Here is a 22,431-nt window from a genome sequence, read left to right on the forward strand (position 1 = left end):
TAGTCACAGCTCTTATTCCAGAGTGTAGGAGCCTGATGATGAATCAAGGTATGGCACATACCTCTGTTGTCAGTAGGAGGGTGATTAAGGTGTAGGGCCGGTGTTGGTGTACAGGCTGCTGCTTGGTTTCTATTTCTCCTTTATCTGCGTTAAGTGGGAGGGCTGATAGGACCATGGGCTCCTAGGGCTACCAATTAGTCAGCGATAGGTCGCTAATGCCCCAGACATGATTTTGAAGACGTGTATATATATTTTCCATAGAAAACAAGAAAGTCTGATCACTGGCAATCTCCTCTGGCAGTATTGATTCATACGTAAAAACCTGAGGAACACTTTCACCTCCCAAATGTTGTCCTTTTCTGTATTTTGTTGGTTATATTAGACATTAAACTGAGTTATAGAACCTCTGTTTCCTTTCGACTACCCTAACCCCGACTACCTGTTCTGCAGCAAGGTGACCGGCCTTCCTGAACGTGGTGGACATAGCAGGACTGGTGAAGGGAGCTCACGCTGGCCAGGGCCTGGGCAATGCCTTCCTGTCCCACATCAGTGCCGGCGATGGCATCTTCCACACGACACGTGAGTCCCACCTGCCAGGCTATAGCGCACTGCATATCACTGTCTAAAACGACAGGCTTTTCATCTGTTTAGAAATGTGTCCCAATGTACATGCACCACCCAGAATGAGCTAGTAAAGAGAACAATTACTGGAAAATGTACTTCATACTTCGCTGTAGAATCTTGTTGAAAGCAGTTGGCAGAGCTTTTTACTGAGGCCTATACGGTTCTCTCTGCTGGGTTCCAAGATAAACACAATATTCAGGAATAGAGCAGATGAAGCCAGACCCAAAACTCACATTCCTATTGGGAGTTTCTCTCTGAATTGGAATCAGAGAAAAGTTAATGAAAGGGCCTGTGCCTGGTTTGGTAGACTCACTGCACACTACTCTGAGGTTGAGAAATACAACTACACTGTAGTCTTTAGCGGCTTCCTGTAACCACAGATTATTGTAACCTGATCCCAAAATGACACCGTTTGATTATGGTTGGGCACAACAAAGGTAAGTAGCCTGCATGGCAAAAATACAGTACAATTAAAGAGAAACTGAACGTAATAAGCAACTTCTCCTTTTGTGGCATCGATATGAGTCAGAAACATTTTTATTCTAGTGTCAAAATTGACTACAAAGTGTAAATAGGATCATTTTGGTCATATAGTCAAAAAATATTATGTCATGGAATGAAATGTACCGTAACAGTTTTCCTCGGGTTAGATTTATTTCAATCCTGCCCACAACTGGCAGCACCCAAGTAATCATCCATTCAGACCGCAGCTGCATGCAACCCGATCTTAATGCCCATGGTCAATTTGGTTTGACATTCGATATCCCTATGGGGCTAGTTAGGCACCATCAGTAAATTACAATATTTTAACATTTCAATAGCTCCAAATTTCAATGACTTAAAAGCCTCAAATCAATTATAAACTGTAGAAATTAATATACAAATATTGAAAACATCTAAACAACTAAACGGTGTGCAACATGAAAGTATTGTCCCATTTACATCATGTCATTTATTGACGGTCCCTAACTAGCCCCACAGATAGGCTATCCAAAGCCAAACCAACTTTGCCACGGTCGCATACCAGCCGGCTGAAGCTAATTGGCAAAAGAAGTTGGCTAGCTTGCTAGCTAGTCTAGGATACTTCCACACACAAGACCTGGTTAGACTGTTTCAAGTTACATAGAAGGGTGAGTGACGGTAACTGTTTTGGCAGAGTGAAAGTACAAATGCTTCCCATGTTCGAACACACACACAACAGACACCCACATCAAAGCGCACCTCCAAAACCCAAATCTCATTCTCAGTCGCATTTCCTAATGAGGCGAATTGAAACCGAGACTAAATCAGAAAGTTCAGCCTCCCCTTTAAGATATTGTTTATTGTGAAAAACTGTGTTTAAATGTATTTGGCTAAGGTGTATGTAAACTTCCGACTTCAACTGTAAGCACATATCAATTGACGCAAAACATATAACAGCATCTTGAAAATACAGGTAACTGCCAAAATAAAGGAAACACCAACATAAAGTGTCTTCATAGGGCGTTGGGCCACCATGAGCCAGAACATCTTCAATGCATAGATTATACAAGTGTCTGGAACTCTATTGCAGGGATACAACAGCATTCTTCTACGAGAAATTAGATCACTTGGTGTTTTGTTGATGGTGGTGGAAAAATGCTATCTCAGGCACCGCTCCAGAATCTCCTATAAGCGTTCAATTGGGTTGAGATTTGGTGACTGAGTCAGCCATGGCATATGGTTTACAGATATTAGCCTCTGGGAAGGTCTAACGGATGACATAAAGTCAAATAGCTTTTTAAAACACCTGAGTCGCACAGCAAAATGGAAGCATGTTTTCTAAACGGTGTCTTGTGAGATATGGCTTGAAGTGGCAATGCTCTATTGGCCCCTAGACTGGAACCAGTGAACAAGACCAATATTAACATGGCTGCTTCTTCCTGAAGCAACCACAGACAGGGGACAGCACAGCATCACAGGAAGCCTACCTGTATCTTTAAACTGAATATCACACATTTTAGTAGTGATATAACGTCAATATAGTACATGTAAGTTCACATAATACCTGTTATAAACAGTGCAACCTCACAAGAACAGCGGTTTCACAGAGACAGTTGACAAAATTGACGGTTACAACATATCCTCTGTAGGTAAATCTCACCTTGCATTACTTGCTCCTACGGAGTAAATCATTGCTAAAGCTTAGTTGTGGTTGGTCCTACAGTGGGTGGTCCTCCATTGCATCAACAAAAGCAGACAACCTCCTCTCAGACCAATTGTCTAAGGAAACGATATCCTTCCATACCCAACACACCCTTTCGTGGAAGTCATCCCGTAACCTCCACTGAATACTGTACAGTATATTTCAATGGTTTGTTTACAAGGAAAGGAGGGTGCAATTTGACGTGCTTCTGTATATTTGAGGAGAGAAAATGAATCCCATCCTGACAGGCTTCTAAATCACAGGAAAAAAAGAATAGCCATGCAGAGGACAAACAACAGTGTGATAACTGTTCCATGCAGCGGTGTGATAACTGTTCCATACAGCGGTGTGATAACTGTTCCATACAGCGGTGTGATAACTGTTCCATACAGCGGTGTGATAACTGTTCCATACAGCGGTGTGATAACTGTTCCATACAGCGGTGTGATAACTGTTCCATACAGCGGTGTGATAACTGTTCCATACAGCGGTGTGATAACTGTTCCATACAGCGGTGTGATAACTGTTCCATACAGCGGTGTGATAACTGTTCCATACAGCGGTGTGATAACTGTTCCATACAGCGGTGTGATAACTGTTCCATACAGCGGTGTGATAACTGTTCCATACAGCGGTGTGATAACTGTTCCATACAGCGGTGTGATAACTGTTCCATACAGCGGTGTGATAACTGTTCCATACAGCAGTGTGATAACTGTTCCATACAGCGGTGTGATAACTGTTCCATACAGCAGTGTGATAACTGTTCCATGGATGTGCTCAAATATGAAAATGTCATAAGCAACACATTTGAGATGATCATCAGAGTCTTGAGGTAGTTCTAGACATGCAGTCTCAGTCTGTCGCAAGGAGTCAGTTGAAAGGCTATTGGAAAATGGCCTCAGAAATGAAATGACACACTTATACTGTCCACACAGTAATCCCTTGCAGAGAGAACTTGGGAACAATTAGGAAAATGGCCTGTATTGTAACCCTGTCCATTTGGCCACTCTGCCTGCCACAGCCCAGTCACTAATCAGAGCTCTTTTCACAAAATGGGAAAGTCAATAGCTGCATACAATCAGTAAACAAATTTGGCTATTTTTATACGAGCCTCCATCTCCATTTTAGTAGCAGCAATTTAAATTATTCTAGCGTGTAACACTTTAATTGTGTAAGACAAAGATGATGTCAGAGGCACAAAAGAACTTCAGGCAGAGGGAGACCTATAAGTAATTTCTATGCTGCCACAGTGAGCCAGACAAGTGAGAAGTATTTAGTGGGGGTTGTTCTGCTGATGCACTCACATCTGTGTATTTACTGAGAATACAAAGGCAGTTAGTGGGCATGATAAACGGAAAGCAACAATGCTGAATTGCACCCGTGTTACAGAAATGGCCTTTCAGCTTTCACGGAATAGTTTCACTATCCCTAAAAAGTAATTTATCTGCATAACAATTAGGGGAACTCAGTGAATTACAGTGAATTATAAGTGAAATAATCTGTCTGTAAACAATTATTGGAAAAATTACTTGTGTCATGCACAAAGTAGATGTCCTAATCGACTTGCCAAAGCTATAGTTTGTTAACAATGTATGTACAGTTGAAATCGGAAGTTTACATACACTTAGGTTGGAGTCATTAAAACTTGTTTTTCAACCACTCCACAAATGTCTTGTTAACAAACTATAGTTTTGGCAAGTCAGTTAGGACATCTACTTTGTGTATGACACAAGTAATTTTTCCAACATTTGTTTCCAGACAGATTATTTCACTTATAATTCACTGTATCACAATTCCAGTGGGTCAGAAGTTTACATTCACTAAGTTGACTGTGCCTTTAAACAGCTTGGAAAATTCCAGAAGATTATGTTATGGCATTAGAAGCTTCTGATAGGCTAATTGACATCATTTGAGTCAATTGGAGGTATACCTGTGGATGCATTTCAAGGGCTACCTTCAAACTCTTTGCTTGACATCATGGGAAAATCAAAAGAAATTAGCCAAGACCTCAAACCAAAAGAATTGGAGACCTTGACAAGTCTGGTTCATCCTTGGGAGCAATTTCCAAACGCCTGAAGGTACCACATTTATCTGTACAAACAATGGTACGCAAGTATAAACACCATGGGACCACTCAGCCGTCATACCGCTCAGGATGGAGACCCATTCTGTCCCCTAGAGATGAACGTACTTTGGTGCGAAAAGTGCAAATCAATCCCAGAACAACAGCAAATAACCTTGTGAAGATGCTGGAGGAAACAGGTACTAAAGTATCTATATCCACAGTAAAATGAGTCCTACATTGACATAACCTGAAAGGCCACTCTGCAAGGAAGAAGCCACTGCTCCAAAACCGCCATAAAAAAGCCAGACTACGGTTTGCAACTGCACATGGGGACAAAGATCATACTTTTTGGAGAAATGTCCTCTGGTCTGATGAAACAAAAATAGAACTGTTTGGCCATAATGACCATCGTTATGTTTGGAGGAAAAAGGGGGAGGCTTGCAAGCCGAAGAACACCATCCTAACCATGAAGCACGGGGGTGGCAGCATAATGTTGTGGGGATGCTTTGCTGCAGGAGGGACTGGTACACTACACAAAATAGATGGCATCATGAGGGAGGAAAATGTGGTGGATATATTGAAGCAACATCTCAAGACATCAGTCAGGAAGTTAAAGCTTGCTCACAAATGGGTCTTCCAAATGGACAATGACCCCAAGCATACTTCCAAAGCTGTTTTAAAATGTTTTAAGGACAACAAAGTCAAGGTATTGTAGTGGTCATCACAAAGCCCTTACCTCAATCCTATGGAACATTTGTGGGAAGAACTGAAAAAGTATGTGTGAGCAAGAAGGCCTACAAACCTGACTCAGTTACACCAACTCTGTCAGGAGGAATGGGTCAAAATTCACCCAACTTATTGTGGGAAGGTTGTGGAAGGCTACCTGAAATGTTTGACCCAAGTTAAACAATTTACAGGCAATGCTACCAAATACTAATTGAGTGTATGCAAACTTCTGACCCACTGGAAATGTGATGAAAGAAATAAAAGCTGAAATAAATCATTCTCTACTATTATTCACATTCTTAAAATAAAGTGGTGATCCTAACTGATCTAAGACAGGGATTTTTTTTTACTAGGATTAAACGTCAGGAATTGTGGAAAAACTGAGTTCAAATGTATTTGGCTAAGGTGTATGTAAACTTCTGACTTCAACTGTATTTGCTCGCTTTTTTTTGTTATAGTGACAGAAAAAAACGAAGCAGATCCTCAAACCAAAACCAGCTCTTTTATGTCTGTGTGTAGAAAACAGACTTTCTAAATGAGGATGAGAGGATGCTGGTGCTTTTACTGTCACTTTACGACTATCTGTTTTGACACACCATTGTTGTCCCTCTGTGGACTCCTTAGAGACTAAGCTGTATGTTCCACAAGTTAACCATTAAACGTTGCTGGTTTTGTTTTGCAATTATATCAATGTTTTATCTGGTGTCAGGCAGTATAGGCTGCAGTATTCCAGGCACTTCTTTTATTTTGCTTGATTATACGGTTGGGGGCGAGCACAATTTTTCTTGCCTGGAACGGCATGTTTGTGTCTGAAAATTAGAAACGGGCTTCTATAAAGCATCCTACAAAAGGCTGCTGCTCTGTGGCAGAGCTAGCGCTCAACCTAAGTGAGTGTCAATAGTGTGCTTGTTAGTGCATGTACCTGTGCCTGACTGGTTGACCTGATCCTGATCAAATGAAGTGGGGGAGGTTTGGAAATCTCAGCCATGCTCTACAGTAGACCAGCCAGTAAAACAGAACTTTTTTCACTTTTGGTTTATTCCCAATTGCCATTATGGAAACCCTTTATGCAATTGTTTCCATTGGAAACGAGGGACTAAACTACGCAAGACAATGCATTTCTGACATTTTGTTTAAATGACACAATCTTGTCAGTAGTGATTTGTCCCTACTTTATCAGAACTTAAAGGAAGGATGCTAGATCTTGGACAGTGTAGACCACTTACTTGTTTCAGCTTCAGCTCTACAAACACTCGACTCTACTCTATAAGAAGTAAAGCATAATTGCAGTTGATATTGTCTAAATTGAAATTCATCACTTTTCCAGCCCAACAACTGCCGGTTGCTATAAAAATCCAGTTTGATATAAATACACTGCCTCTTATGTTAGTCTGAAGATTCTGGAAAACATACATTTAAATTGTGTTTTCCTTTAATAGTGAAACATTGCAGTTTTAAAATGTCTTTATCATTAACTTGTTGGTTTATTAATGTGCATGGTTATGTTCTAAACCGGGGATCATCAACTAGATTCAGCCACGGGCCATTTCTTTCTTGAGCAGATGTTCGAGGGGCCAGAAAGTAATTACAAATCATTTGTAGACTACAAGTTGATCAAGAGAATCTCCTCTAGCAGTGACAAGAATCTCAAACAGATTTAATATTTGACTAAAACATAACCATTTCAAACCTTGCCTACTTTTTTACGATCACGTGTCTCTCTATTATGCATTGTAATACTTGGGAACAGATTTCAAAATTTAAATAACTTGGAGTGGTCTTTTATGTCCAATAATGAAAATTCTCCCCCAAAAAATTGAAAAGTTGGGGGGCCAAATTAACCTACCCACAGGCCAAACGCGGCCCGCGGCCCGCCAGTTGTGGAACACTGTTTTAAAAAGTGCACCCTCCTCCAACTTTACATACCTTAGCTATAGACTTATCGAAGCCAGGTAGTGGTCAAACAGGCTTTTCAGCCTGGCGTGGGAACTTTGATGTCAAGTCAGACGTAGTTGCTCAATTCTCCCAGTAGTCTGCATGTTATGAATCTTTTTCAACCCCTAATGGTTTTGAAAAGCCTGTATAAACAGTGGATTTGCTTTTAACGAAACCTTCCAAAAACTATTAAGTGGCATTATGGCATCCTGAAAGCTGGTTCTATTAAATGCCCAGATTTCATAAGGGAGTAGTTTGAAGGGTAAGTGCTCCGAGTGCTTCTGCAGTGACTGGAACACTGTTGGATCCTCTTCCTGAGACACAGACACACAGACAAACTCGTTCCTGCTCACCGACTCTACTGAGTCTCCTGTGTCCCTTACCAGCAAGCGTGCTTCCCCACGTGGTCTCATTCACATTGGTTTCATCTCCAGCTATTTATTGAAGAAAGAGGATGCTCACAGACTAGTCCCTAGTCGTTGCGTGAGCAGGTCGAAGGCAGTATCAGAAATCTTATGCTTATGAATAGTCTGTTACGGTACATAGTTGTGAGTCATTCTCATCCATGTGTTTGTCTTTCTCAATGTGCGTAGCCATAGCAGCAGTATAAACTGTAGTACATTCATCCACAAAGACTGGATTTGGTCAATCAATTGGAAAGCAGCAGTTTTTCTTGGCTCACACGCTTCTCACTTTAATTGAATGCCTTGAACACCTGCTTACTACTGCGTTTAAACAAGATTCTCCTTAAACCAGCAGAAACAGGCTTAGCATGCCATTACTATACCTTACATGAGGAAATATTGAGAAAGTATTGAATCGGTTACAGTCATAATTTAGTGTTTGCTGTCTGTAATTTGATGAATAAAAACATCGAACTTGAAACTCTGAATTTAAGAAAATGTTCATTTGAATTTAAGAAAAAAAAAAAACGTCAACAACCCAGATGCTGGTCATATTTGCCCATTACATTGATTTTCTGCCAAATGACGGCAAAGGGGTCTGGGTATAAAACTGTACGCTGGCTTTCCTGTGGAGGCCCCTCTGGTGTTGGTATGGAGGGGGATCATGTGACTCACAGAGATGTTGTAAACAGGAACCTCTGGGGATGACAACTCACCCTGTTATTTCTCCGATCTTTTTTTTAAAACGATATTCCCTACTTCTGACATTTAGGCACTACTAGTGTCTATGTTCCCTGGGTAATGACTGCCTGACAAAATCATCCACTGGTATTGTAAAATACTGTTTAGGATGGAAAGGAAACGACCGTGATGAAAGCATAATGAATTAACAGCACCCTGTAAGTGTCCTCGTAGCTGGTCACACTGCATTCACAAACATGACTGTTTAGTGGGTAAGCCACAAAATGCACAGACCGGAAGTGGTTGTGTTTTGCCTTTGTTTACATGGCTGGAGAGGCACTTCATGTCGAACTGGACTCGTGTTTTGTATGTATGAGCATTTGTCACAACTTTATTGAGCAGTTATAATGCAAGTGGATGTGTATTCAGTAGTCGTTAGAGTGGTCATACTTCAAACTATTTCCAGTATTAAGAGAAATAGTACCTGAAATGGAATTGACCCCAGTTCCATTTCCAAGTGTTCTACAGATATCAAAGGATTACATACTTTCCAGAATTGCGTTTAATCTGCAGAGCAAATAAATTAGGTGTTAAGTTACTTTGTTTTTATGCGCTAGCACCATCATTTATTTTAGAAATGCAGCCGGTGTGTTGTTGTGAGCCCCTGCATTTATACGGTCTGCTGTTTTACAGAGTGATGTGATTTCCTGGAGACACAGAGCGGATGCACAGCGTTTTGCTCTGTTTTACTTGGGAAGAACAGAATCCTCCTTGTTGTTTGTGGGCTGTGTTGAGATATACTGTCACGCCGTTTAAAAGAGCATTTTGATTCTGCCAGAATGAATGAGTTTTTGTCAACCTCCACTCATCGTGGCTGACTAGACTAAAACGTCTACCCATCTTGACTGGAGATCACAGCAGCTCCAGATAACATGCTTGGTGATTGAAGGTCGAAATATTTTGAATTCTAATGGGGCTGCTGGATGAATTGCCTGAAATAGACTGTAGAATTTGTCTGCTTCCTCCTCCTGCCCCCCTTCCCTGTCCACTGTGAAAAGAAGCATTTGGAATGGCTGGGCCCGATGATCATAGAATTATTGGATGTTGATTCTAAACCCCTCAAAGAGGAGTTGCTATGGAGATCTCGTTCCAAACTGTGAAATGATTCACCGTTGAAAGGCTGGAGGGTCTGAAAGCCGTACACATCATTGTTCAGGTGGCGGTTGGTTAGGAAATTGCTGGTGCCTGTGCAATCAGCACCGCTATGGTAGTTAAGGATCTAAAAAGGTTTGTTCTCTGAATGATGGGGGACAACAGTGACGTGCATATGATGGTTCCTTTCAATCAAGGCACCCTCAGACCCACTGGCTTGAAAAAAACGACAGAGGAGACTTAAATGAAAAGGGAATGAACACCATTATTGTCTATCAAAGTTAATGAAATCTGGAGCCTCCCCAGTACATTCATTCTTCGGCTGCATAAATAACCAACTAGACTGAGAGGTTATCTTCCCAGTCAGATGTCAGCTCTTTACTTTGGTACCCATTTTCAGTGGCAAAAAAATATTTGCTGAAAGGCTACCACATTTGATACATCAGTTTGGTTGGAAGTACTACAATTGGCTTGAGTTTAAATTGGAATGGGAGATACCTTATGAGGTAGCCGACTAATATTCATAGGACGAAACAATGTCATTGTGTGACAATCAATTCTGAAACGTGGGATCTTTGACGGAAAAATTAGGACGTACTTATATACCAACATAACATTTCTGAGGTCCTTAACAAAAAAAAAAAGGTAAGATACAGATGCATTTTCCGTTTATGCTCTCTGTTGAGAAACTAAATAACCTAAAAGAAGGAAGATGAGTCCAACATGAAAGTCTGCTATCACCTTGTTTCATGATATATATATATATATATATATATATATATATATATATATATAATACACAAAGATATTCCCAAGATCAACATAAAGAGTCATGTCTGCGTTGGAGGTGTTTTGATGCAGGGAAGGTGGCCATAATGTGCTTTTCCTGACAGGCCCATAAAGTAGCTTCTACTGCTCTGAATACCAGGAGAATTGCGGTACTAGGTTTGTATAGAACATCTTAAAAGCTGGGCCAGGAATGCAAGCGCTTCAGATGTGCTCTTCCCCCCTCTCGCATGTGAAAACATGCACAGGAAATTAGCAGCCAGTGAATACTGTAATTTGACTGAATTATGTTGACCACATAGCCTCTCCAGGTAGCAACATCAGAGGAGTCTGTTTGATCAGTATTGATCTGTTTCCTGTCTCTCCTTGTCTTTGTACTTGACCGAAAAGTAATGACATCAAGCCCTTCAAACTAGCTGCATGTTTTCAAGTGTTTCACCTCTACAAACGGAATATATATGGCCTCTTGAAACAGTTGTCACCTTGGTTCATTGAAAGCTCACATGTCAGCACCCCAGAGGGGGAAAAAAAGGTGAAAAACAACAACAAAAACTATGAGCCCACGACAGTGCCAAATGATTTGAACAAGAGATGTAACAAACCTTTTGCTCGCCACCTCGATTAACCTTTACCCCCGCACATTGACTCGGTACCGATACCCCCTGTATAGAGCCTCGTTATTGTTGTTACTTATTTTTTACTTCAGTTTATTTGGTAAATGTTTTCTTTCTTGAACTGCATTGTCGGTTAAGGGCCTGTAAGTAAGCATTTCACGGTAAGGGCTACACTTGTTGTATTCGGCGCATGTGACAAATAATGTTTGATTTGATTTGATACCTATTTGTACTTTTTCATGTCTGTGAACTTTATTCATTTCACTATGGGAATGGAACTCTACATTGCCGATGCTGTAAAAAGGCAGAGTCAATCTATTGAGAGGTGTTAAGAGAAGACGGAGCATGTTAGACGCTCAGTCATTAGAACATGGCCCTTGCGATGCTAGGGTTGTGGGTTCGATTCCCACAAGGGCCCAGTATGAAAAAGTACTCATGTATGCACTCACTAAATGTATGCACCAGCTAAGTCGCTCTGAATAAGAGCATCTAATAGAAAGGAATAGAAAAAGGGAAACAGAGCAACAGAGCCTACGGTCCTTAGCTCCCACTGGTGCTACCACTGGTGCTCTAACATATCCAGGGCTCAAAAAAAAAAATAATCACTTGAAAAAGTTAAGAGCACAACATTAAATTTAGGAGCACCAGAAAATAAGATGTTTTAAATTGATTGAGATACAGCTAATATCAATTCAAGCTACTTTTGAAGCACATGTTTTGCCCTAGAAACTAATATGTAAGACTGTAAATACATTTGTTTATTATAAATTGTACAATGGGTGGGTCTAATCCTGAATGCGCAATCCACTGTCTCATCAACCCAGCCAAGCAATTTATACATTTGATCTCCACTATAAAAAGCGTCTAGACATTATCTCACATTTCTTTTAGAGTAACATTTAGTTTTCAATGTGTATAAACCTTGCTGTCTGTCTCCGACATTTCAAAATGGTTTCAATATTAAAATTTGATCTCCAGCAGACAGACAGGCAGCGTTTCTCAGCCAGTCGAAATCATGTATCAGCTGGCATCATTTTTATGCATATATACAAAGAAATGTCAATTCAAAAAAGGTAGAACGAAATTAAGTGCAGGTAGTTTGCAGTCTTTCCAGCTTCAGTTTGAAGAAATTGTGTTAGCTGTGTTGTTGGCTAGCTCCTCTGAACAACAGTGTCCTGATGAGTGAGCACATTTTCTATGCCAGGCGAAATCGCGCCTCATTAGCTCATTGTTATAGATGTATCCAAATAAATATCCCTAGAAAACAGCTTTAAAAAATGCAAATGCAGCTACTTTGCTGTTATTCTGGAAGCGTTTTTTTTATGTGACTAAGTTAGCCGAAGTTGGCTAGCTAGCAATCAAGGGATAAGAACGTTGCCAGCCAGTATGACAATGGAACATTTAGGACGAACGACTGGTTCGCGTCCATAGATACAGAACAAAAAGACTGAACGACTGGGTCGCGTCTCTAGCAACCGAACCGATAGAACGAACGACCAGCTGGCTTGGGTAGCAACCCTAGATTTGTGTCAGGACTATATCTTGTGGAAGGATGTAATACGATGAATAAATTCATCAAAATAAAGTTTTTAATGAAAATATGTCAATCATTATTTGAATATGTTGGTAACCCGTTGTATAAAAGTGATAATGCTCTTGAAGCCGGTATTTGGCAGATATATTGGAATGGTTTTCCGGCCCTCGAGAACACCCATGCCAATATATCCTCCAAACACCGCCTCCTCAGTCATTATCACTTAAAGCTAAAATGTTGATATGAATACCTGTCATGTGGAATATTAGGTTTCTACATTGTGTAAAAGCACAATTTTCCTATATCGATGCATTACATTGAAAATCATACGTCTCTTTAAAAATGAAAGGTTTGTGATGACAACATGCAAGAGATCTGTCATTCATTCATTGCTATCTACGACCATTGATATCCCGAAGAAGCTATCCAATTTCCTTTTTTTCAGTGCCCCCAAATGTTTGGATATACTGGTAAAGTTACCAGGTTTGTTAGCTAGCCAGCCAATGAGGTAACATCACTAAACGAATGTGAAACAAATGGTTAACGATGTCGACGGGCGAGTCGTTTTAGAACGTTCCACGACATGGTTTATGAATGTAAAATGCGGTCCCGGAGACTCGCAATAGGAAGATAGAAATGTTGCGCTGGTATGAGCCAGATCTTTTGACCTGACTGGTTGGGCCAGAAGCAAGCCGTTTTCGCTGTAGTCATGGTGCAACCATGGCGCTAACGAATCTGCACTCGCTAGTTTCTCCAGGGCCCTCAGAAACAAAGGTACAGCGTAGCCTAATCATTACAACCAATTATTATCTGGGAGATTTTTTTCGTAGTCACACAGTGCTCCCAAAATAAAACTCCTGGTCGCACAGCAAAATATTTAGTTGCATATGCAACCAAATTAGTCGCACTTTTAGAGCCCTGGTCCTATCCCATGACTATGTTGAGGCAAGGCTTCCCCAGACTCCACTCCTCTCGGCCGTCCTCTGGTCAGGGCAGTGTTGAGCCACAAGCCCTGAGAATATAAAGTCCTTTGTTCTGTCAATAAAGGCACACCTGGTAATGGTCTCTTCAAAACATACAGTATTTGAAATGAAGTTGTAAAACGTTAATTGCAAGATAAGCTTGACTCCTGAAAACCAGATCCCCCCCCCTCTCTTTTTTTTTTTACAGTCTTGCTTGTGGCTTTGTGTGGCGCCGCAGTCTCATAAGTGCTGTCTTCACAGAGGCCTACCCAGACCCAGTCGTTAAAGGCCTAATTGTGGAGATTTCCCTCCTGTTTTTTTTTTTCTTCTTCTCTTTTTCTCCTCATACATAGATAGCCCACTTACTAAGGCCTGAATGGCCCTGGTGTGATGTAAATGTGAAATTAGAGGGAATGAAAGTAAATTACTTTGCAATGTAGTGTTCAGTAAAGACTGTCTTAGATCACCGAAGGGGTGGTGGATCAGCTGTTCTTAAACTTAGAAGGACAGAGGAGCTTCTTTCTTTTGCCGTGATGATAGTCAAATATTGGCCAAATTCACAATCCATTTATGAATTCTGTGTGTTTAAATAGTGAGTTAGTATTATGCTCTTTGGTTTAATATAGCTTTTTCTTGATATAGTATTTGTCCTTTTGCTGTGGGGGCTTTCATTTAAATGATTAACAGTATCAAAATATAGCTATTATAATGAGTTATATCACTTATGTAAAGCCTTTCCAACAATGTATTAGGTAACCACCAAATGGATATTATAGATGTCTCCTATAGAACAATAAAACCTCACAAACACTATTGTTTTATCTGCCCCCCCCCCCCCCCCCCCCCCCGGAAAAAAAATCAGAATCCTTTGTCAGTATGCACATTTGTGCCTCTCTCAAATGATTCACATTGCATTATTTTCACTTTAAGTTCATGGAGGGACCGTGCACACAATAGCACATTTTCATTCTAATCAGTGTAGATCTGGGAGCTGGCAAATTGGAGCAGCAAAACAATAATTCCACTGATTAGCCCCTTTCTGTGTGGCGTAAGTGAACTGTTTATACTGTGGAGTACCTCTGGAAGAGGAGAGGAACCAAAACAGCCTGATTAGGCAAAGAGTAATTGGATAAGTTCATTTTACCATGAGCACGACGACGCGCATGATCATGGCAGCTTGCACCAAAGTGTAGAGCTTCTGTTGACTTGAATGAGACTGGAAAGTTTGATTTCATGTTCGTCTGTAATTTTGTTGTCGATCTCATCACGCTATCACACAGTTCAAAATGATTGAATGGTGATGTAAGCAGTTGCAGATTGCTAGTTTTATTTGAAAAAATCCACATACTGTTGTGTAATGTCAGGGGCCAGAAGAAGCCAGTGTAACAAGCCCATAAAGAATGTATTTGCTGATTGTTTCTCTTTCTCTTGATTGTTTCATTTTTTTCCCACTTTCAGACTCCCAGTGATGAGCAGGGGTGTTGTTGGTCAGTCAGAGATTTGATATTCCCTGCACAGTAGGGAGTCTGGAACACACACAAAAAAATGCTGGGTTAAAAACAACACATAGCTGGGTAAATAGTGGACAGAACACACATGGGGTTGTTTTGACCTAGCTAGTTAGGTCACAAACAACCCATTGTTTTTTTAAGTTGGGTTGTTGATGCTGAGTTATTGAGCTGTGATCCACCGGGTCAGATCAGGTGCGGGGCTTAGTAAGGGTGTGGCTTTCAGATAGTTATTTTTGGCCACCTGTGAGAGTAAATGTAATCCCGGTTCATCTGTTCTGTTGTATTGTCAACACACTTTTGTAGCCAATTGAGGCTTACACAAGTTGAGTTCTTCAAGTGCCTATGTGTATCCCAATTTTGGGATAGTTACCATTTTGTTGTGATATTTAAATAATAATGTAATTAAAATGTGTAATGTGCAAAAATATTGAGGGTAAATTTAAGTTTGCAGTGTACAAACATAACATGATGAACAGGAATGACATTTACTCTCACAAGTGACCAAAACGACCTATATGTAAGCCACACCCCACTCCTCCTAAAAATTAACTATGAATTACGTTTAAAAAAAAAGTGAAATGACTTATGAATTACATTCAAAAAAATACCCAGCATGAAAGTGAATAAAAACCCGACTGATCGTTAAATTAACCCATGTTTAAGTAATCAAAAAATGGGCTTTTAGATAGTTATTTTTAGTCACCCGTGAGAGTAAATGTCATTCATGTTAAATTTGTACACTGCAAATTAAAATGTTCCTTCAATATTTCTGCACATTTCATACCTTAATATAAAATGTGTAGTATTATTATTTAAATATCACAGTGGTAATCATCCCAACATTGGGATATGCATCGGCACTTATGAAACTCATACTCTTGTGTAAGCATTATTAAAGCATTATTAAAGTGTCAATGCTCAATCTTAGCATGTGTTGACAAGACAATAAAACAGATTAACCGGAATTACATTTACTCTCGTTGGTGGCCAAAAATCACTACTTGAAAGCCACACCCCTACTAAGCCACGCCTCCAGTCTTCTGATCTGACCCGGTTGATCATAGCTCAATAACCCAGCATCAACTTCTGATCTGACCCGGTGGCTCATAGCTCAATAACCCAGCATCAACTTGTGTTCTGTCCAATATTTACCCAAATTGGGTTCTTTTTAACCCATCCTTTTTTTGTGTGCAGGACTGTCCCTTACCAGGGGAAGGGTGGGGAGTAGGGAGTGGGGTGTGTGATGGTCCTTGCAGCTGGGCCATAATCTGGATATAGAGAGGATTCTGGGTGGATGGGTGGATGGAATCTTGATGAAGTCTACCAAAGAGAGTATGAAATTCTTGTTTCATTCTGTTTTCTTAAGTGAACTGACAAATGTTTATGTTTATATAAACCAGATAGACAATAACTATAATATTCCTATGACTCATTTTTTTTATTTAAAAAACGTCACCTTTATTTAACCAGGTAGGCCAGTTGAGAACAAATTTTCATTTACAACAGCGACCTGGCAATTCTAAACTGAGTGGCTTGATCCCTTAATGTTGATTGGCTGACAGCGGTGGTATATCAGACCGTGTACCACGGGTATGACAAAACATTTATTTTTACTGCTCTAATTACGTTGGTAACCAGTTTATAATAGCAATAAGGCACCTCATGGGTTAGTGGTATATGGCCAATAGGCAAGTTGCGTTGTGCATAAGAACCGTGGTATATTGGCCATATACCACAACTCCTCGTGCCTTATTGCTTAAATATAACACACATCACTGAATTTGTTTAAAAATCAGGTTGAGGAGAACTTAGGAAACTGCAGAGGTGTTCTATTGCCCATTAAAACCCCATCCGCACCATGAATCAATATTTCCAACATGAATCATGGTTGAAACTTGTTCAGAATCAGAAGTATGACAGCCATGAATCAGTCAAATGACTAACTTTCTCACCGGGCCTCAACTGTCAACAGTCCTCTCCACGGAGGTGTCAGCACTTCAACCAGGAGTGCTGTTTGAATTAAGTAAGTCTTCGCCAACACGCAGATGCCGAACACAGCGTGCGTCATTCATCAACACAGCAATGTTTCTAACCTGAGTTTCAGTGTCCTGACAGCCACCACACAGGGGAATGATACGCTTCATGTTATCGTGACAATGGAAAGTGTACGTGCAACTAAAGATGTCAGTGCTTTTAACTAAAACGGTTTTCATTATTTTCTAAGTAATGAGCTGAAACATACACAGGAAAAAAAAACGTGTTTGTATTGAGTTACATGGTGTTTTACCTGTGACTTAATAGAAGTAAGACTTTCAGAAAACAGGTTTATATATCAGCTGGATGTCCAGGAAGCCTTAAGTGATTCTTGTCAGCTGCCAGTTGGGTGAATGATAACGATCACTGTGCTGACACTAGTTAATGACATGGTGGATAGTGGGCCAGAGAGGTGCCCTTCTCTGGTGTTAAAGGGTTGTCAGTCCCCATCTGACAGAGCCCCCCCCGTCCCTTCCTGCCCCGTGGCCGGAACCCTCAGCCCTTCTCCAGAATCAGAAGGAGGACATCATCAGTTTCTGCCTAAATTGTGTGGTTAAGTGCTTCATTATCCAATCACCATCAATACCATGGCAAGTAGGCCATTGAGTAGCAGAGGGAAGGCTGTATTTTATATGTACTCTTATTTACAGTAACATTTGTAACAAGTTATGGATACATGTTTTTATCCAGGCGGTTTGTGTTTTGGTTGGCACCTCACCATTTGAAGAGGCTCGACCAGAGCTACAACACGCCATACAGATTTACATTTTGGCACGGAAAGTTGTTTTGTTTCTCAGCACAATAAAAAACAGAAATGCCTTTGGCAACACTCACATATTGTGGTACTAAAGTTGGCAAGGAGCTCATGTTTTCCATGTAAGGAAACGACAACTGTGAGAGGAATTGACCATGACTCTGCAAGTTGAGGAGTCATAGTAGTGCTTACAAAACGTGTGCTGGCTTACAGTATGTGGTGTGTAGAATAGTCAAATGTATTGTGAAGGGGCTGTTAGATTTAGGTTTTCTTATATCTCCCACTGTGCTTTTTGAAGTGGAACTATTTTATTTATTTTGTCCCCCTGAGAATGTAATCATTTTTGGGTATCTCAATATCCATAGGGCAATGCAGCAGGTGTATGTGTGTGTGTGTGTGTGTGTATGTCCCAGGAGGTTGGTGGCACCTTAATTGGGGAGAACGGGCTCATGGTAATGGCTGGAGAGGAATATGTGGAATGGTATCAAATACATCAAACACATGGTTTTCTGGTGTTTGCTGCCATTCCATTTGCTCTGTTCCAGCCATTATTATGAGCTGTTCTCCCCTCAGCAACCTACACTGATGAATATGTGTGGGAATGTGTGTATGTACAGTACCAGTCAAAAGTTTGGACACACCTACTCATTCCAAGGTTTTTCTTTATTTTTTTTGTATTTTCTACATTGTAGAATAATAGTGAAGACATCAAAACTATGAAATAACACATATGGAATCATATAGTAACCAAAAAAGTGTTAAACAAATCTAAATATATGTTATATTTGAGATTCTTCAAAGTAGCCACCCTTTGCATTGATGACAGATTTGCACACTCTTGGCATTCTCTCAACCAGCTTCATGAGGTAGTCACCTGGAATGCATTTCAATTAACAGGTGTGCCTTGTTAAAAGTACATTTGTGGAATTTCTTTCCTTAAAAATGCATTTGAGCCAGTCAGTTGTGGGGGTGGTATACAGAAGATAGCCCTATTTGGTAAAAGACCAAGTCCATATTATGGCAAGAACAGCTCAAATAAGAAAAGAGAAATGATAGTCCATTATTACTTTAAGACATGAAGGTCAGTCAATAATAATAATCACAGTGGTTGTAGAGTGTGCAACAGGTCAGCACCTCTGGAGTAAATGTCAGTTGGCTTTTCATAGCCGATCATTCAGAGTTAGAGACAGCAGGTGCGATAGAGAGAGAGTCGAAAACAGCAGGCCCGGGGACAAGGTAGCACGTCCAGTGAACAGGTCAGGGTTCCATAGCCGCAGGCAGAAGAGTTGAAACTGGAGCATCAGCATGACCAGGTGGACTGGGGACAGCAATGAGTCATCAGAGTGAATCAGGCCTTCGTGGTCAAATTGCTGCAAAGAAACCACTACTAAAGGACACCAATAATAAGAAAATACTTGCTTGGGCCAAGAAACGCGAGCAATGGACATTAGACCGGTGAGTCCAAATTTTATATATTTTTTCCAACCATGTCTTTGTGAGATACAGAGTAGGTGAATGGATGATCTCTGCATGTGTGGTTCCCACCATGAAGCATGTAGGAGGAGGTTTGATGGTGTGGGGGTGCTTTGCTGGTGACACTGTTAGTGATTTATTTAGAATTCAAGGCACACTTAACCAGCATGGCTACCACAGCATTCTGCAGCAATACGCCATCCCATCGGGTTTGCGCTTAGTGGGACTATGATTTGTTTTTCAATAGGACAATGACCCAACACACCTCCAGGCTGTGTAAGGGCTATTTGACCAAGAAGGAGAGTGATGGGGTGCTGCATCAGATGACCTGGCCTCCACAATCTCCCGACCACAACCCAATTGAGATGGTTTGGGATGAGTTGGACCGCAGAGTGAAGGAAAAGCAGCCAAAAAGTGCTCAGCATATGTGGGAACTCCTTCAAGACTGTTGGAAAAGCATTCAAGGTGAAGCTGGTTGAGAGAATGCCAAGAGTGTGCAAAGCTGTCCCGAAGGCAAAGGGTGGCTGCTTTGAAGAATCTCAAATATATTTTAATTTGTTTAACACTTTTTTGGTGACTATGTGATTCCACGTGTTATTTCATAGTTTTGATGTCTTCACTATTATTCTACAATGTAGAAAATTGTACAAATAAAGAAAAACCCTTGAATGAGTAGGTGTGTCCAAAATTTTGACCGGTATTTATCTATAGTGTGTGTGTGTGTGTGTGTGTGTGTGTGTGAGAGAATCTCTGTAGCTACAGCAAAGGTTTAAGTAATTATGTGTGTGGTAGTGTGTTCTAGTGATGTTATACTGTTTCTGTACTCTAAAGGTGCGTTTGCAGATGAGGACATTGTCCACGTGGAGGGGAACGTGGACCCAGTGAGGGACATTGAGATCATCCATGAGGAGCTGAGGCTAAAGGATGAGGAGATGATCAGGCCCATTATGGAGAAGCTGGAAAAGGTGGCCGCGAGGGGAAGCAACAAGAAACTCAAACCTGAATATGTGAGTCAGTGTCTCAGCATGTCTACTGCATCCCCCGCACAGCACGCATCAACACAAATAATAACCCTCCCACACACTGCCAATGGGAAAAATGTATTTTTCTGTTCCTTCCCATTGGGTCTCCCTCTGCCACATTTTTCTTTATTTTTCTGAGATTGAAAGTGATCGGGGGTCAGGGGTATTCTGCTGTAGAAATCATTAATAGAGATTTACGTATTCAGCTGCCAACCCTGGGTCACAGTGCTGGGCTAATGAAAGTGTTTTCACAAGTCTCTTTTCATCTGAAGTAGTACTCAAATCACAGCACAGCTCTCGCACTGCGCTCTCGCACCCACAGCAGTCTCTGGAAATTGGGTGAGGCCATACAATGGGTGACCCACAATCCCACAATCTAGATATGAATACAATAAATGTTTGGAATGTGCTTTGACAGAACATTCTTCGGTTTTCCGCAGTGAGAAACCGAATAGACTGTAAGATTAGAGGGCATCCAAATATACTGTATATCATATCGACTTAAAAGGAAGCTCGGCAGTATTTACTGCTGCAGTTCCGCTTCTGTTTTGATTGCGTGCTCTGCTCTGTCCCTCCACCGCTAGTGACGCAGGATGCAGGCAGTGATGCTGCCTGTGTCATGTACTCTCAGTGTGCAGGGCAGAGTGAGTATGAACCCCTTTGCAGAATGGGTGAGTAAGCGAGGTAATCTGGTCTTTCAGCGGGAGCGGCGTGCCCAATTTCAGAACCCCGGCACATGAGGGTCTGACCGCTCATTACACTAACGAGCGGGGCCATTTCACCTGCCGCAGGGGCCCTGGCCGGTCGGTCCCCCGTCAGAGTAATCCCCCTTAGCAGCCCGGCAGACGGGCAAGCCATTCAGGCCAGGCAGGTGGCCGCTGACGCACGTAATTGCTGGCAATTTTAGGCAATGAATAAAAAGGATCTGCATTACTTGCCAAAGGTTGTGTGTGCAGAATCTATGTACGGTGCCTTCAGAAGTGAGAGAGTTGTCCTTATCAACGGCTCTGGCAAACTTTACAGGGGATATAATGCATTTCTTACAGGCCGAATGTGGTATTTGACACATTCAAACTGAGTTTGATTTTAGGGGGGAAGAAAAGGTGTGTTACTGAGATTATCCTTCATTCTTGTATTTATGTCCAGGTTTAGGGTTCGGTATGTAGGCAGTACCCTCTGCCACTATATTCCACGACTCTCCTTCATTTACTGCGGTGGGCTAAGTCAGCATCACACAGAGTGTTTCTTGGTAGTCTTAAACAAATCTATTTTCAAACAAAAGTATACACCTCACACACATGGCGATGGGCTTAATAACAAGAAGACGCCTGTACCATGTCAGGCATAGAGTTGCATCCCAATATTACTTTTTATATACATCACAGAAGACTGAAACATTTGTAAAGAACTTTTGAAATAGAATGTTTATTAATTACAAAACATTCTACGCATGAGGCCAATAGAATGCGATTTGGTCATTTGATTGCAGGAAATGGGTACTAATGTAAATAAATGAATGGTTTAGCATCACGTCCTTTTATAGTGCCAGGAGTACATTAAAATAACCAGGTAAATAGCATGTAACTAACATGAACTTAAACAGTAATTACATCCTGAGATTTGGCACTTACTGAGTAATTATCGAGAAGTTAGAATTAAGCACTAATTTCCGTAGCTGCCGCATGTTTTACCAGAGCTCCTCAATCAGTCCTTCTCTTTCGAAAATACTCCTGAATTCTGAATGAACACATATTGAAATTACAGATCTTTTTTACATTTCTGTAGTGTGACATATCATACACATTTCTCAACAACAAAAAAAAAAAATATATATATATATATATATATATATATATATATATATATAATATGTTACTCAATATTCTATAGCTAGCAAGATGCATTGGATATTGATAGTACTGAGACAAACATGAGGTGTTTTTGTAACTGGAGCTGATTATTCCTGTTACAAAATAGACACGATATC

The 22,431-nt window shown here is 40.8% G+C and overlaps 1 pseudogene across 1 annotated transcript in view; it reads left to right on the forward strand.

Moving 5' to 3' along the window:
• Nucleotides 1-458: 458 nt before the first annotated feature.
• Nucleotides 459-22,431, forward strand: part of LOC110501445 (obg-like ATPase 1) — a 60,440-nt pseudogene continuing 38,467 nt past the window's right edge. The window contains exons 1-2 of the transcript XR_016490539.1: nucleotides 459-579; nucleotides 20,254-20,429. The product of XR_016490539.1 is annotated as an obg-like ATPase 1 (transcript). The remainder of the gene's footprint in view (nucleotides 580-20,253; nucleotides 20,430-22,431) is intronic.

The sequence above is a fragment of the Oncorhynchus mykiss genome, chromosome 22, assembly GCF_057628025.1.
Source record: "Oncorhynchus mykiss isolate SJ-2025 chromosome 22, ASM5762802v1, whole genome shotgun sequence".
In the NCBI taxonomy this organism is placed as follows: Eukaryota; Metazoa; Chordata; class Actinopteri; order Salmoniformes; family Salmonidae; genus Oncorhynchus; species Oncorhynchus mykiss.